The sequence below is a fragment of the Phyllobates terribilis genome, unplaced genomic scaffold, assembly GCF_046119375.1.
Source record: "Phyllobates terribilis strain yellow unplaced genomic scaffold, ASM4611937v1 Scaffold_193__1_contigs__length_3613616, whole genome shotgun sequence".
Classification (NCBI taxonomy): domain Eukaryota; kingdom Metazoa; phylum Chordata; class Amphibia; order Anura; family Dendrobatidae; genus Phyllobates; species Phyllobates terribilis.
The window spans coordinates 1,428,090-1,445,173 of record NW_027362953.1 but is presented as its reverse complement, the minus strand read 5'-3'; positions in this window follow the sequence as shown (position 1 = coordinate 1,445,173).

Here is a 17,084-nt window from a genome sequence, read left to right as displayed (position 1 = left end):
ACAGTAGCTTAACAAGGCAGTTTTAATGCCTCTTGGAAGAGTGGTGGAGATCGCAGTGGAATAAAAAGACAATATCAATGCCCCTTGAAAAAGTGGTTGAGGTTACAGTGAAATAAAAAGACAATATCAATGCCTCTTGAAAGAGCTATGGAGTTCAGAGTGGTTTAACCAGACGGTTTTAATGCCCCTTGGAAGAGATGTGGAGGTCACAGTAGCTTAACAAGACTGTTTTAATGCCTCTTGGAAGAGTGGTGGAGGTCGCAGTGGATTAAAAAGACAATATCAATGCCCCTTGGAAGAGTGGTGGAGGTTACAGTGGAATAAAAAGACAATATCAATGCCCTGTGTAAGAAACTTGGAGGTCACAGTAGCTTAACAAGACCGTTTTAATGCCCCTTAGAAGAGTGATGGAGGTTGCAGTGGATTAAAAAGACAATATCAATGCCCTTTGGAAGAGTGGTGGAGGTCGCAGTGGAATAAAAATACAATATCGATGCCCCTTGGTAGAGTGGTGGAGGTTACAGTGGAATTTACGGACAATATCAAAGCCCCATGGAAGAGATGTGAAGGTCACTGTAGCTTAACAAGACAGTTTTAATGCCCCTTGGAAGAATGGTAGAGGTCGCAGTGGAATAAAAAGACAATGTCAATGCCCCTTGGAAGACTGGTGGAGGTTAGAGCGGAATAAAAAGACAATACCAATGCCCCTTGGAAGAGCTGTGAAGTTCAGAGTGGTTTAACCAGACGGTTTTAATGGCCATTGGAAGTGACGTGGAGGACACAGTAGCTTAGAAAGACAATTTTAATGCCCCTTGGAAAAGTGGTGGAGGTCGCAGTGGAATAAAAAGACAATATCAATGCCCCTCCTTGGAAGAGTGGTGGAGGTGGCAGTAGAATAAAAAGACAATATCAATGCCCCTTGGAAGAATGATGGAGGTCGCAGTGGAATAAAAAGACAATGTCAATGCCCCTTGGAAGAGTGGTGGAAGTTAGAGTGGAATAAAAAGACAATACCAATGCCCCTTGGAAGAGCTGTGCAGTTCAGAGTGGTTTAACCAGATGGTTTTATTGCCCCTTGGAAGAGACGTGGAGGTCACAGTAGATTAAAAAGATGGTTTTAATGCCCCTTGGAAAAGTGGTGGAGGTCACAGTGGATTAAAAAGACAATATCAATGCCCCGTGGAAGACACGTGGAGGTCACAGTAGAATAACAAGACAGTTTTAATGCCCCTTGGAAGAGTGGTGGAGATCGCAGTGGAATAAAAAGACAATATCAATGCCCCTTGAAAAAGTGGTTGAGGTTACAGTGAAATAAAAAGACAATATCAATGCCTCTTGAAAGAGCTGTGGAGTTCAGAGTGGTTTAACCATGCGGTTTTAATGCCCTTTGGAAGAGACGTGGAGGTCACAGAAGCTTATCAAGACTGTTTTAAAGCCCCTTGGAGGAGTGGCAGAGGTCGCTGTGGATTAAAAAGCCAATATAAATGCCCCTTGGAAGAGTGGTGGTGGTTACAGTGGAATAAAAAGACAATATCAATGTCCCTTGGAAGAATGGTGGAGGTTACAGTGGAATAAAAAGACAATATCAATGTCCCTTGGAAGAGTGGTGAAGGTTCCAATTAAATAAAAAGACAATATCAATGCCCCTTGGAAGAGACGTGAAGGTCACAGTGGAATAAAAAGACAATATTAATGCCCTTTGGAATAGTGGTGGAGGACGCAGTAAAATAAAAAGACAATATCAATGACCCTTGGAAGAGTGGTGGAGGTTAGAGGGGAATAAAAAGACAATATCAATGCCTTGTGTAAGAACCTTGGAGGTAACAGTAGCTTAACAAGATGGTTTTAATGCCCCTTAGAAGAGTGATGGAGGTCGCAGGGGATGAAAAAGACAATATCAATGCCCTTTGGAAGAGTGGTGGAGGTAGCAGTGGAATAAAAATACAATATCAATGCCCCTTGGTAGAGTGGTGGAGGTTACAGTGGAATTTAAGGACAATATCAAAGCCCCGTGGAAGAGATGTGATGGTCACTTTAGCTTAACAAGACAGTTTTAATGCCCCTTGGAAGAATGGTGGAGGTCGCAGTGGAATAAAAAGACAATGTCAATGCCATTTGGAAGAGTGGTGGAGGTTAAAGTGGAATAAAAAGACAATACCAATGCCCTTTGGAAGAGCTGTGGAGTTCAGAGTGGTTTAACCAAACGGTTTTAATGGCCATTGGAAGTGACGTGGAGGACACAGTAGCTTAGAAAGACAATTTTAATGCCCATTGGAAAAGTGGTGCAGATCGCAATGGAATAAAAAGACAATATCAATGCCCGTTGGAAGAGTGGTGGAAGTGGCAGTGGAATAAAAAGACAATATCAATGCCCCTTGGAAGAATGATGGAGGTCGCAGTGGAATTAAAAGACAATGTCATTGACCCTTGGAAGAGCTGTGCAGCTCAGAGTGGTTTAACCAGATGGTTTTATTGCCCCTTGGAAGAGACATGGAGGTAACAGTACATTAAAAAGATGGTTTTAATGCCCCTTCGAAAAGTGGTGGAGGTCACAGTGGATTAAAAAGACAATATCAATGCCCCGTAGAAGACACGTGGAGGTCACAGTAGCTTAACAAGGCAGTTTTAATGCCTCTTGGAAGAGTGGTGGAGATCGCAGTGGAATAAAAAGACAATATCAATGCCCCTTGAAAAAGTGGTTGAGGTTACAGTGAAATAAAAAGACAATATCAATGCCTCTTGAAAGAGCTATGGAGTTCAGAGTGGTTTAACCAGACGGTTTTAATGCCCCTTGGAAGAGATGTGGAGGTCACAGTAGCTTAACAAGACTGTTTTAATGCCTCTTGGAAGAGTGGTGGAGGTCGCAGTGGATTAAAAAGACAATATCAATGCCCCTTGGAAGAGTGGTGGAGGTTACAGTGGAATAAAAAGACAATATCAATGCCCTGTGTAAGAAACTTGGAGGTCACAGTAGCTTAACAAGACCGTTTTAATGCCCCTTAGAAGAGTGATGGAGGTTGCAGTGGATTAAAAAGACAATATCAATGCCCTTTGGAAGAGTGGTGGAGGTCGCAGTGGAATAAAAATACAATATCGATGCCCCTTGGTAGAGTGGTGGAGGTTACAGTGGAATTTACGGACAATATCAAAGCCCCATGGAAGAGATGTGAAGGTCACTGTAGCTTAACAAGACAGTTTTAATGCCCCTTGGAAGAATGGTAGAGGTCGCAGTGGAATAAAAAGACAATGTCAATGCCCCTTGGAAGACTGGTGGAGGTTAGAGCGGAATAAAAAGACAATACCAATGCCCCTTGGAAGAGCTGTGAAGTTCAGAGTGGTTTAACCAGACGGTTTTAATGGCCATTGGAAGTGACGTGGAGGACACAGTAGCTTAGAAAGACAATTTTAATGCCCCTTGGAAAAGTGGTGGAGGTCGCAGTGGAATAAAAAGACAATATCAATGCCCCTCCTTGGAAGAGTGGTGGAGGTGGCAGTAGAATAAAAAGACAATATCAATGCCCCTTGGAAGAAAGATGGAGGTCGCAGTGGAATAAAAAGACAATGTCAATGCCCCTTGGAAGAGTGGTGGAAGTTAGAGTGGAATAAAAAGACAATACCAATGCCCCTTGGAAGAGCTGTGCAGTTCAGAGTGGTTTAACCAGATGGTTTTATTGCCCCTTGGAAGAGACGTGGAGGTCACAGTAGATTAAAAAGATGGTTTTAATGCCCCTTGGAAAAGTGGTGGAGGTCACAGTGGATTAAAAAGACAATATCAATGCCCCGTGGAAGACACGTGGAGGTCACAGTAGAATAACAAGACAGTTTTAATGCCCCTTGGAAGAGTGGTGGAGATCGCAGTGGAATAAAAAGACAATATCAATGCCCCTTGAAAAAGTGGTTGAGGTTACAGTGAAATAAAAAGACAATATCAATGCCTCTTGAAAGAGCTGTGGAGTTCAGAGTGGTTTAACCATGCGGTTTTAATGCCCTTTGGAAGAGACGTGGAGGTCACAGAAGCTTATCAAGACTGTTTTAAAGCCCCTTGGAGGAGTGGCAGAGGTCGCTGTGGATTAAAAAGCCAATATAAATGCCCCTTGGAAGAGTGGTGGTGGTTACAGTGGAATAAAAAGACAATATCAATGTCCCTTGGAAGAATGGTGGAGGTTACAGTGGAATAAAAAGACAATATCAATGTCCCTTGGAAGAGTGGTGAAGGTTCCAATTAAATAAAAAGACAATATCAATGCCCCTTGGAAGAGACGTGAAGGTCACAGTGGAATAAAAAGACAATATTAATGCCCTTTGGAATAGTGGTGGAGGACGCAGTAAAATAAAAAGACAATATCAATGACCCTTGGAAGAGTGGTGGAGGTTAGAGGGGAATAAAAAGACAATATCAATGCCCCTTGGAAGAGCTGTGTAGTTCACAGTGGTTTAACCAGAAAGTTTTAATGCACCGTGGAATAGACGTGGAGGTCACAGTAGCTTAACAAGACGGTTTCAATGCTTCTTGGAAGAGTGATGGAGGTTGCAGTGGATTAAAAAGACAATATCAATGCCCCTTGGAAGAGTGGTGGAGGTTAGAGTGGAATAAAAAGACAATATCAATGCCTTGTGTAAGAACCTTGGAGGTAACAGTAGCTTAACAAGATGGTTTTAATGCCCCTTAGAAGAGTGATGGAGGTCGCAGTGGATTAAAAAGACAATATCAATGCCCTTTGGAAGAGTGGTGGAGGTAGCAGTGGAATAAAAATACAATATCAATGCCCCTTGGTAGAGTGGTGGAGGTTACAGTGGAATTTAAGGACAATATCAAAGCCCCGTGGAAGAGATGTGAAGGTCACTTTAGCTTAACAAGACAGTTTTAATGCCCCTTGGAAGAATGGTGGAGGTCGCAGTGGAATAAAAAGACAATATCAATGCCCCCTGAAAGAGTGGTGGAGGTTACAGTGAAATAAAAAGACAATATCAATGCCTCTATAAAGACCTATGGAGTTCAGAGTGGTTTAACCAGACGGTTTTAATGCCTCTTGGAAGAGTGATGGAGGTCGCAGTGGATTAAAAAGACAATATCAATGCCCCTTAGAAGAGAGGTGGAAGTCGCAGTGGAATAAAAAGACAATATCAATACCCCTTGGAAGAGTGGTGGAGGATACAGTGGAATAAAAAGACAATATCAATACCCAGTGGAACAGACATGGACATAACAGTAGCTAAACAAGGTGTTTTAATGCATCTTGGGAGAGTGGTGGAAGTCATAGTGGAATAAAAAGACAATATTAATGCCCCTTGAAAGAGTGCTGTAGATTACAGTGGAATAAAAAGACAATATCAATGCCCCTTGGAACAGTGGTGGAGGTTACAGTTGAATAAAAAGCCAATATAAATGCCCCTTGGAAGAGTGGTGGTGGTTACAGTGGAATAAAAAGACAATATCAATGTCCCTTGGAAGAATGGTGGAGGTTACAGTGGAATAAAAAGACAATATCAATGTCCCTTGGAAGCGTGGTGAAGGATCCAATTAAATAAAAAGACAATATCAATGCCCCTTGGAAGAGACGTTGAAGTCACAGTGGAATAAAAAGACAATATTATTGCCCTTTGGAAGAGTGGTGGAGGACGCAGTAAAATAAAAAGACAATATCAATGCCCCTTGGAAGAGTGGTGGAGGTTAGAGGGGAATAAAAAGACAATATCAATGCCCCCTGGAAGAGCTGTGGAGTTCACAGTGGTTTAACCAGAAAGTTTTAATGCACCGTGGAATAGACGTGGAGGTCACAGTAGCTTAACAAGACGGTTTCAATGCTTCTTGGAAGAGTGATGGAGGTTGCAGTGGATTAAAAAGACAATATCAATGCCCCTTGGAAGAGTGGTGGAGGTTACAGTGGAATAAAAAGACAATATCAATGCCTTGTGTAAGAACCTTGGAGGTAACAGTAGCTTAACAAGATGGTTTTAATGCCCCTTAGAAGAGTGATGGAGGTCGCAGTGGATTAAAAAGACAATATCAATGCCCTTTGGAAGAGTGGTGGAGGTCGCAGTGGAATAAAAATACAATATCAATGCCCCTTGGTAGAGTGGTGGAGGTTACAGTGGAATTTAAGGACAATATCAAAACCCCGTGGAAGAGATGTGAAGGTCACTTTAGCTTAACAAGACAGTTTTAATGCCCCTTGGAAGAATGGTGGAGGTCACAGTGGAATAAAAAGACAATGTCAATGCCATTTGGAAGAGTGGTGGAGGTTAAAGTGGAATAAAAAGACAATACCAATGCCCTTTGGAAGAGCTGTGGAGTTCAGAGTGGTTTAACCAGACGGTTTTAATGGCCATTGGAAGTGACGTGGAGGACACAGTAGCTTAGAAAGACAATTTTAATGCCCCTTGGAAAAGTGGTGCAGATCGCAATGGAATAAAAAGACAATATCAATGCCCGTTGAAAGAGTGGTGGAAGTGGCAGTGGAATAAAAAGACAATATCAATGCCCCTTGGAAGAATGATGGAGGTCGCAGTGGAATAAAAAGACAATGTCATTGACCCTTGGAAGAGTGGTGGAGGTTGGAGTGGAATAAAAAGACAATACCAATGCCCCTTGGAAGAGCTGTGCAGTTCAGAGTGGTTTAACCAGATGGTTTTATTGCCCCTTGGAAGAGACATGGAGGTCACAGTAGATTAAAATGATGGTTTTAATGCCCCTTCGAAAAGTGGTGGAGGTCACAGTGGATTAAAAAGACAATATCAATGCCCCGTGGAAGACACGTGGAGGTCACAGTAGCTTAACAAGGCAGTTTTAATGCCTCTTGGAAGAGTGGTGGAGATCGCAGTGGAATAAAAAGACAATATCAATGCCCCTTGAAAAAGTGGTTGAGGTTACAGTGAAATAAAAAGACAATATCAATGCCTCTTGAAAGAGCTATGGAGTTCAGAGTGGTTTAACCAGACGGTTTTAATGCCCCTTGGAAGAGATGTGGAGGTCACAGTAGCTTAACAAGACTGTTTTAATGCCTCTTGGAAGAGTGGTGGAGGTCGCAGTGGATTAAAAAGACAATATCAATGCCCCTTAGAAGAGAGGTGGAAGTTGCAGTGGAATAAAAAGACAATATCAATACCCCTTGGAAGAGTGGTGGAGGATACAGTGGAATAAAAGGACAATATCAATGCAAAGTGGAACAGACATGGACGTTACAGTAGCTAAACAAGATGTTTTTAATGCACCTTGGGAGAGAGGTGGAAGTCATAGTGGAATAAAAAGTCAATATCAATACCCCTTGAAAGAGTGCTGTAGGTTACAGTGGAATAAAAAGACAATATCAATGCCTCCTGCAAGAGCTGTGGAGTTCAGAGTGGTTTAAATTGACGGTTTTAATGCACCTTGGAAGAGACGTGGAGGTCACAGTAGCTGAACAGTACGGTTTTAATGCCCCCTGGTAGAGTGGTGGAGGTCGCAGTGGATTAAAAAGACAATATCAATGCCCCTTGGAAGAGTGGTGGAGGTTACAGTGGAATAAAAAGACAATATCAATGCCCCGTGAAAGAGACGTGGAGGTCACAGTAGCTTAACAAGACGGTTTTAATGCCCCTTGGAAGAGAAGTGGAAGTTGCAGTGGAATAAAATCACAATATCAATGCCCCTTCGAAGAGTGCTGAAGGTTACATTGGAATAAAAAGACAATATCAATGCCCCTTGTAAGAGCTGTGGAGTTCAGAGTGGTTTAAATTGATGGTTTTAATGCCCCGTGGAATTGACGTGGAGGTCAAAGTAGCTTAACAACACGGTTTTAATGCCCCTTGGACGAGTGGTGGATGTTACATTGGAAATAAAAGACAATACCAATGCCCCGTGGAAGAGATGTGGAGGTCACAGTAGCTAAACAAGATGGTTTTAATGCCCCTTGGAGGACTGGTGAAGGTCGCAGTGGAATAAAAAGACAATATCAATGCCCTTTGGAAGAGTGGTGGAGGTTACAGTGGAATAAAAAGACAATAATAATGCCCCTTAGAAGAGCTGTGGATTTCAGAGTGGAATAACCAGACAGTTTTAACGCCCCTTGGAAGAGACGTTGTGGTTACAGTAACTTATCACAACGGTTTTATTGCCCCCTGGTAGAGTGGTGGAGGTTGCAGTGGATTAAACAGACAATATTAATGCCCCTTGGAAGAGTGGTGGAGGTCGCAGTGGAGTAAAAAAACAATATCAATGCCCCTTGGAAGATTGGTGGAGGTTACAGTTGAATAAAAAGACAATATCATTGCCCCTTCGCAGAAACGTGGAGGTCACAGTAGCATAACAAGGCAGTTTTAATGCCCCTTGGAGAGGAGTGGAGTTCGCAGTGGACTTTAAAGACAATATCAATGCCCCTTGGAAGAGTGGTGGAGGTCGCAGTGGATTAAAAAGACAATGTCAATGCCCATTGGAAGAGTGGTGGAGGATAGAATGGAATAAAAAGACAATACAAATGCCCCTTGGAAGAGCTGTGAAGTTCACAGTGGTTTAACAAGATGGTTTTAATGCCCTTTGGAAGAGACTTCGACGTCACAGTAGCTTAACAAGACCGGTTTAATGCCGCTTGGAAGAGTGGTGGAGGTCGCAGTGGATTAAAAAGACAATATCAATGCGCCTTGGAGAGTGGTGGAGGTTACAGTGAAATAAAAAGACAATATCAATGCCTCTTGAAAGAGCTGTGGAGTTCAGAGTGGTTTAACCAGACAGTTTTAATGCCCCTTGAAAGAGATGTGGAGGTCACAGTAGCTTAACAAGACTGATTTAATGCCTCTTGGAAGAGTGGTGGAGGTCGCAGTGGATTAAAAAGACAATATCAATGCCCCTTAGAAGAGAGGTGGAAGTCGCAGTGGAATAAAAAGACAATATCAATACCCCTTGGAAGATTAGTGGAGGATACAGTGGAATAAAAAGACAATATCAATTCCCAGTGGAACAGACATGGACGTTACAGTAGCTAAACAAGTTGTTTTTAATGCACATTGGGAGAGTGGTGGAAGTCGTAGTGGAATAAAAAGACAATATTAATGCCCCTTGCAAGAGTGCTGTAGGTTACAGTGGAATAAAAATACAATATCAATGTCTCTTGCAAGAGCTGTGGAGTTCAGAGTGGTTTAAATTGACGGTTTTAATGCACCTTGGAAGAGACATGGAGGTCACAGTAGCTTGACAATATGGTTTTAATGCCCCTTGGAAAAGTGGTGGAGGTCGCAGTGGATTAAAAAGACAATATCAATGCCACTTGGAAGAGTGGTGGAGGTCCCAGTGGAATAAAAAGACAATATCAATGCCACTTGGAAGAGTGGTGGAGGTTACAGTGGAATAAAAAGACAATATCAATGCCCCGTTAAAGAGACGTGGAGGTCACAGTAGCTTATTAAGACGGTTTTAATGCCCCTTGGAAGAGAGGTGGAAGTTGCAGTGGAATAAAAAGACAATATCAATGCCCCTTGTAAGAGTGCTGGAGGTTACATTGGAATAAAAAGACAATATCAATGCCCCTAGCAAGAGCTGTGGAGTTCAGAGTGGTTTAAATTGACGGTTTTAATGCCCGGTGGAACTGACGTGGAGGTCAAAGTAGCTTAACAACACGGTTTTATTGCCCCTTGGACGAGTGGTGGATGTTACAGTGGAATTAAAAGACAATACCAATGCCCCGTGGAAGAGACGTGGAGGTCACATTAGCTTAACAATATGGTTTAAATGCCCCTTGGAGGACTGGTGAAGGTCGCAGTGGAGTAAAAAGACAATATCAATGCCCTTTGGAAGAGTTGTGGAGGTTACAGTGGAATAAAAATACAATAATAATGCCCCTTAGAAGAGCTGTGGAGTTCAGCGTGGAATAACCAGACGTTTTAACGCCCCTTGGAAGAGACGTGGAGGTCACAGTAACTTATCACGACGATTTTATTGCCCCCTGGTAGAGTGGTGGAGGTTGCAGTGAATTAAAAAGACAATATTAATGCCCCTTGGAAGAGTGGTGGGGGTTACAGTTGAATAAAAAGACAATATCAATGCCCCTTCTTAGACACGTGGAGGTCACAGTAGCTTAACAAGACGGTTTTAATGTCCCTTGGAGAGGGGTGGAGATCGCAGTGGACTAAAAAGACAATATCAATGCCCCTTGGAAGAGTGGTGGAGGTCATAGTGGATTAAAAAGTCAATGTCAATGCCCCTTGGAAGAGTGGTGGAGGTTAGAGTGGAATAAAAAGACAATACAAATGCCCCTTGGAAGAGCTGTGGAGATCAGAGTGGTTTAACCAGATGGTTTTAATGCCCCTTGGAAGAGACTTCGACGTCACAGTAGCTTAACAAGACCGTTTTAATGCCCCTTGGAAAAGTGGTGGAGGTCGCAGTGGATTAAAAAGACAATATCAATGCCCCTTGGAGAGTGGTGGAGGTCGCAGAGGAATAAAAAGACAAAATCAATGCCCCTTGGAAGAGGGTTGGAGGTTACAGTGGAATAAAAAGACAATATCAATGACCCCTCGGAAGAGTTGTGGGGTTCAGAGTGGTTTAACCAGACGGTTTTAATGCCCCTTGGAAGAGACGTGGAGGTCACAGTAGCTTAATAAGACAGTTTTAATGCCCCTTGGAAGAATGGTGGAGGTCGCAGTGGAATAAAAAGACAATGTCAATGCCCCTTGGAAGAGTGGTGGAGGTTAGAGTGGAATAAAAAGACAATACCAATGCCCCTTGGAACAGCTGTGGAGTTCAGAGTGGTTTAAACAGACGGTTTTAATGCCCCTTGGAAGAGTGGTGGAGGTCGCAGTGCATTAAAAAGACAATATCAATGCCCCTTGGAAGAGCAATGGCGTTCAGAGTAGTTAAACCAGACGGAAGTGACTAGGAGGTCAGAGTATCTTATCAGGAGTGTTCTAATGTCCCTTGGAAGAGTGGTGGAGTTCGCAGTGGATTAAAAATACAATATCAATGCCCCTTAGAAGTGTGGTGGAGGTCACAGTGGAATAAAAAGACAATATCAATTTCCCTTGGAAGAGATGTGGAGGTCGCAGTGGAATAAAAAGACAATATCAATGCCTCGTGGAAGAGACTTGAAGGCCACAGTAGCTTAACAAGATGGTTTTAATGCCCCTTGAAAGAAAGGTGGAGGTCGCAGTGGAATAAAAAGACAATATCAATGCCCCCTGGAAGAGTGGTGGAGGTTACAGTGGAATAAAAAGACAATATCAATGACCCTTGGAAGAGTGGTGGAGGTCGCAGTGGAATAAAAAGACAATATTAATGCCCCTTGGAAGAGTGGTGGAGGTCGCAGTAAAATAAAAAGACAATTTCAATGCCCCTTGGCAGAGTGGTGGAGGTTACAGTGGAATAAAAAGACGACATCAATGCCCCTTGGAAGAGCTGTGGAGTTCACAGTGGTTTAACCAGAAGGTTTTTAAGCACCGTGGAATTGACGTGGAGGTCACAGTAGCTAAACAAGACGGTTTTAATGCTTCTTGGAAGAGTGATGGAGGTCACAGTGGATTAAAAAGACAAAATCAATGCCCCTTGTAAGAGTGGTGGAGTTTACAGTGGAATAAAAAGACAGTATCAATGCCTCTTGCAAGAGCTGTGGAGTTCAGAGTGGTTTAAAATGACGGTTTTAATGCCCCTTGGAAGAGTAGTGCAGGTTACAGTCGAATAAAAAGACAATATCAATACATCTTGCAAGAGATGTGGAGTTCAGAGTGGTTTAACCAGACGGTTTTAATGCCCCTTGGAAGAGACGTGGAGGTCACAGTAGCTTATCAAAACAGTTTTAATGCCCCTTGGAAGAGTGGTGGAGGTCACAGTGGATTAAAAAGATAATATCAATGCCCCATAGAAGAGTGGTGGAGGTCGCAGTGAAATGAAAAGACAATATCCATTCCACTAGGAAGAGATGTGGAGCTCGCAGTGGAATAAAAAGACAATATCAATGCCTCGTGGAAGAGACTTGGAGGTCACAGTAGCTTAACAAGATGGTTTTAATGCCCCTTGGAAGAGAGGTGGAGGTCGCAGTGGAATAAAAAGACAATATGAATGCCCCTTTGAAGAGTGGTGGAGGTTGCAGTGGATTAAAAATACAATATCAATGCCCTTTGGAAGAGTGGTGAAGTTCGCAGTGGAATGAAAAGACAATATCAATGCCCAGTGGAAGAGACGTGGAGGTCACTGTAGCTTCACAAGATGGTTTTAATGCCCCTTGGAAGAGAGTTGGAGGTCGCAGTTGATTAAAAAGACAATATCAATGCCCCTTGGAAGAGAGGTGGAGGTCGCAGTGGAATAAAAAGACAATATCAATGCCGCTTGGAAGAGTGGTGGATGTTACATTCGAATAAAAAGACAATATCAATGCCTATTGTAAGAGCTGTGGAGTTCAAAGTGTTTAACCAGACAGTTTTAATGACCCTTGGAAGTGACCAGGAGGTCACAGTAGCTTAACAAGACTGTTTTAATGCCCCTTGGAAGAGTGGTGGAGATCGTTGTGGATTTAAAAGACAATATCAATGCCCCGTAGAAGAGACTTGGAGGTCACAGTAGCTTAACAAGATGGTTTTAATGCCCCTTGGAAGAGAGGTGGAGGTCGCAGTGGAATAAAAAGACCATATCAATGCCCCTTGGAATAGTGGTGGAGGTTACAGTGGAATAAAAAGACAATATCAATATCCCTTGGAAGAGTGTTGGTAGTTACAGTGGAATAAAAAGACAATTTTAATGCACCTTGGAAGAGCTGTGGAGTTCACAGTGGTTTAACCAGAAGGTTTTAAGGCACGGTGGAATAGATGTGGAGGTCACAGTGGCTAAATATTACGGTTTTAATGCTTCTTGGAAGAGAGATGGAGGCCGCAGTGGATTACAAAGACAAAATCAATGCCCCTTGGAAGAGTGGTGGAGGTTACAGTGGAATAAAAAGACAATATCAATGCCTCTTGCAAGACCTGTGGAGTTCAGAGTGGTTTAAATTGATGGTTTTAATGCCCCTTGGAAAAGAAGTGGAGGTCACAGTAGCTTAACATGACGGTTTTAATGCCCCTTGGAAGAGTGGTGGAGGTCGCAGTGGATTAAAAAGACATTATCGATGCCCCTTGGAAAAATGGTGGAGGTCGCAGTGTAATAAAAAGAAAATATTAATGCCCCTTAGAAAAGTGGTGGAGGTTACAGTGGAAAAAAAAGACAATATCAATGTTCCTTGGAAGAGGGGTGAAGGTCGCAGTGAAATAAAAAGACAATATCAATGTCCCTTGGAAGAGTGGTGGAGGTCGCAGTGGATTAAAAAGACAGTATCAATGCCCCTTGGAAGAGTGGTGGAGGTCGCAGTGGAATAAAAAGACAATATCAATGCCCCGTGGAAGGGACGTGGAGGTCACAGTAGCTTAACAAGACGGTTTTAATGCCCCTTGGAAGAGTGGTGGAGATCTCAGTGGATTAAAAAGACTATCAAATCCAAGTGGAAGAGTGGTGGAGGTCGCAGTGGAAAAAAAAACAATGTCAATGCCCCTTGGTAGAGTGGTGGAGGTTACAGTTGAATAAATAGACAATATCAATGCCTCTTGGAAGAGCTGTGGAGTTCAGAGTGGTTTAAACATGCTGTTTTAATGCCCCTTGGAAGAGACGTGGAGGTCACAGAAGCTTAACAAGATGGTTTTAATGCCCCTTGGAAGAGTGGTGGAGGTCACAGTGCAATAAAAAGACAATATCAATGCCCCGTGGAATAGACATGGACGTTACAGTAGTTAAACAAGATGTTTTTAATGCACCTTGGGAGAGTGGTGGAAGCCGTAGTGGAATAAAAAGACAATATCAATTCCTCTTGCAAGAGCTGTGGAGTTCAGAGTGGTTTAAATTGACGGTTTTAATGCACTTTGGAAGAGACGTGGAGGTCACAGTAGCTTAACAATACGGTTTTTATACCCCTTGGAAGAGTGGTGGAGGTCACAGTGGATTAAAAAGACAATATCAATGCCACTTGGAAGACTGGTGAAGGTCCCAGTGGAATAAAAAGACAATATCAATGCCCCTTGGAAGAGTGGTGAAGGCTACAGTGGAATAAAAAGACAATATCAATGCCCCGTGAAAGAGACGTGGAGTTCACAGTAGCTTAACAAGACGGTTTTAAAGCCCTTTGGAAGAGAGGTGGAAGTTGCAGGGAATAAAAAGACAATATCAATGCCCATTGGAAGAGTGCTGGAGGTTACATTGGAATAAAAAGACAATATCAATGCCCCTTGCAAGAGCTGTGTAGTACAGAGTGGTTTAAATTGATGGTTTTAATGCCGCGTGGAATTGACGTGGAGGTCAAAGTAGCTTAACAACACTGTTTTAATGGCCCTTGGAAGAGTGTTAGAGGTCGCAGTGGAATAAAAAGACAATATCAATGCCCCTTGGAAGACCTGTGGAGTTCAGATTGGTTTAACCATACGGTTTTAATGCCCCTTGGAAAAGACGTGGAGGTCACAGTAGCTTAACAAAACGGTTTTAATGCCACATGGTAGAGTGTTGGAGGTTGCAGTGGATTAAAAAAACAATATCAATGCCCAGAGGAAGAGTTGTGGAGGTCGCAGTAGAATAAAAATACAATATCAATGCCCCTTGGTAGAGTAGTGGAGGTTACAGTGGAATTTAAAGACAATATCAATGCCTGGTGGAAGAGACGTGGAGATAACTGGAGCTTAACAAGACAGTTTTAATGCCCCTTGGAAGAATAGTGGAGGTCGCAGTGAAATAAAAAGACAATATCAATGCCCCTTGGAAGAGTGGTGGAGGTTAGAGTGGAATAAAAAGACAATACCAATGAACCTTGGAAGAGCTGTGGAGTTCAGAGTGGTTTAACCAGACGATTTTCATGCCCATTGGAAGTGACGTGGAGGTCACAGTAGCTTAAAAAGACGTTTTTAATGCCCCTTGGAAAAGTGGTGGAGGTCACAGTGGATTGAAAAGACAATATCAATGCCCCTTGGAAGAGTGGTGGAGGTGGCAGTGAAATAAAAAGACAATATCAATGCCCCTTGGAAGAGTGGCGGAGGTCGCAGTGGAATAAAAAGACAATATTAATGCCCGTTGGAAGAGTGGTGGAGGTCGCAGTAAAATAAAAAGACAATTTCAATACCCCTTGGCAGAGTGGTGGAGGTTACAGTGGAATAAAAAGACAACATCAATGCCCCTTGGAAGAGCTGTGGAGTTCACAGTGGTTTAACCAGAAGGTTTTTAAGCACCGTGGAATAGACGTGGAGGTCACAGTAGCTAAACAAGACGGTTTTAATGCTTCTTGGAAGAGTGATGGAGGTCACAGTGGATTAAAAAGACAAAATCAATGCCCCTTGGAAGAGTGGTGGAGTTTACAGTGGAATAAAAAGACAGTATCAATGCCTCTTGCAAGAGCTGTGGAGTTCAGAGTGGTTTAAAATGACGGTTTTAATGCCCCTTGGAAGAGTAGTGCAGGTTACAGTCGAATAAAAAGACAATATCAATGCATCTTGCAAGAGATGTGGAGCTCAGAGCGGTTTAACCAGACGGTTTTAATGCCCCTTGGAAGAGACGTGGAGGTCACAGTAGCTTATCAAAACAGTTTAAATGCCCCTTGGAAGAGTGGTGGAGGTCGCAGTGGATTAAAAAGATAATATCAATGCCCCTTAGAAGAGTGGTGGAGGTCGCAGTGAAATGAAAAGACAATATCCATTCCACTAGGAAGAGATGTGGAGGTCGCAGTGGAATAAAAAGACAATATCAATGCCTCGTGGAAGAGACTTGGAGGTCACAGTAGCTTAACAAGATGGTTTTAATGCCCCTTGGAAGAGAGGTGGAGGTCGCAGTGCAATAAAAAGACAATATCAATGCCCCTTGGAAGAGTGGTGGAGGTTGCAGTGGATTAAAAATACAATATCAATGCCCTTTGGAAGAGTGGTGAAGTTTGCAGTGGAATGAAAAGACAATATCAATGCCCAGTGGAAGAGACGTGGAGGTCACTGTAGCTTCACAAGATGGTTTTAATGCCCCTTGGAAGAGAGTTGGAGGTCGCAGTTGATTAAAAAGACAATATCAATGCCCCTTGGAAGAGAGGTGGAGGTCGCAGTGGAATAAAAAGACAATATCAATGCCGCTTGGAAGAGTTGTGGATGTTACATTCGAATAAAAAGACAATATCAATGTCTATTGTAAGAGCTGTGGAGTTCAAAGTGTTTAACCAGACAGTTTTAATGACCCTTGGAAGTGACGAGGAGGTCACAGTAGCTTAACAAGACTGTTTTAATGCCCCTTGGAAGAGTGGTGGAGATCGTTGTGGATTTAAAAGACAATATCAATGCCCCGTAGAAGAGACTTGGAGGTCACAGTAGCTTAACAAGATGGTTTTAATGCCCCTTGGAAGAGAGGTGGAGGTCGCAGTGGAATAAAAAGACCATATCAATGCCCATTGGAATAGTGGTGGAGGTTACAGTGGAATAAAAAGACAATATCAATATCTCTTGGAAGAGTGTTGGTAGTTACAGTGGAATAAAAAGACAATTTCAATGCACCTTGGAAGAGCTGTGGAGTTCACAGTGGTTTAACCAGAAGGTTTTAAGGCACAGTGGAATAGATGTGGAGGTCACAGTGGCTAAATATTACGGTTTTAATGCTTCTTGGAAGAGAGATGGAGGTCGCAGTGGATTACAAAGACAAAATCAATGCCCCTTGGAAGAGTGGTGGAGGTTACAGTGGAATAAAAAGACAATATCAATGCCTCTTGCAAGAGCTGTGGAGTTCAGAGTAGTTTAAATTGATGGTTTTAATGCCCCTTGGAAAAGAAGTGGAGGTCACAGTAGCTTAACATGACGGTTTTAATGCCCCTTGGAAGAGTGGTGGAGGTCGCAGTGGATTAAAAAGACATTATCGATGCCCCTTGGAAAAGTGGTGGAGGTCGCAGTGTAATAAAAAGAAAATATTAATGCCCCTTAGAAGAGTGGTGGAGGTTACAGTGGAAAAAAAAGACAATATCAATGTTCCTTGGAAGAGGGGTGAAGGTCGCAGTGGAATAAAAAGACAATATCAATGTCCCTTGGAAGAGTGGTGGAGGTCGCAGTGGATTAAAAAGACAGTATCAATGCCCCTTGGAAGAGTGGTGGAG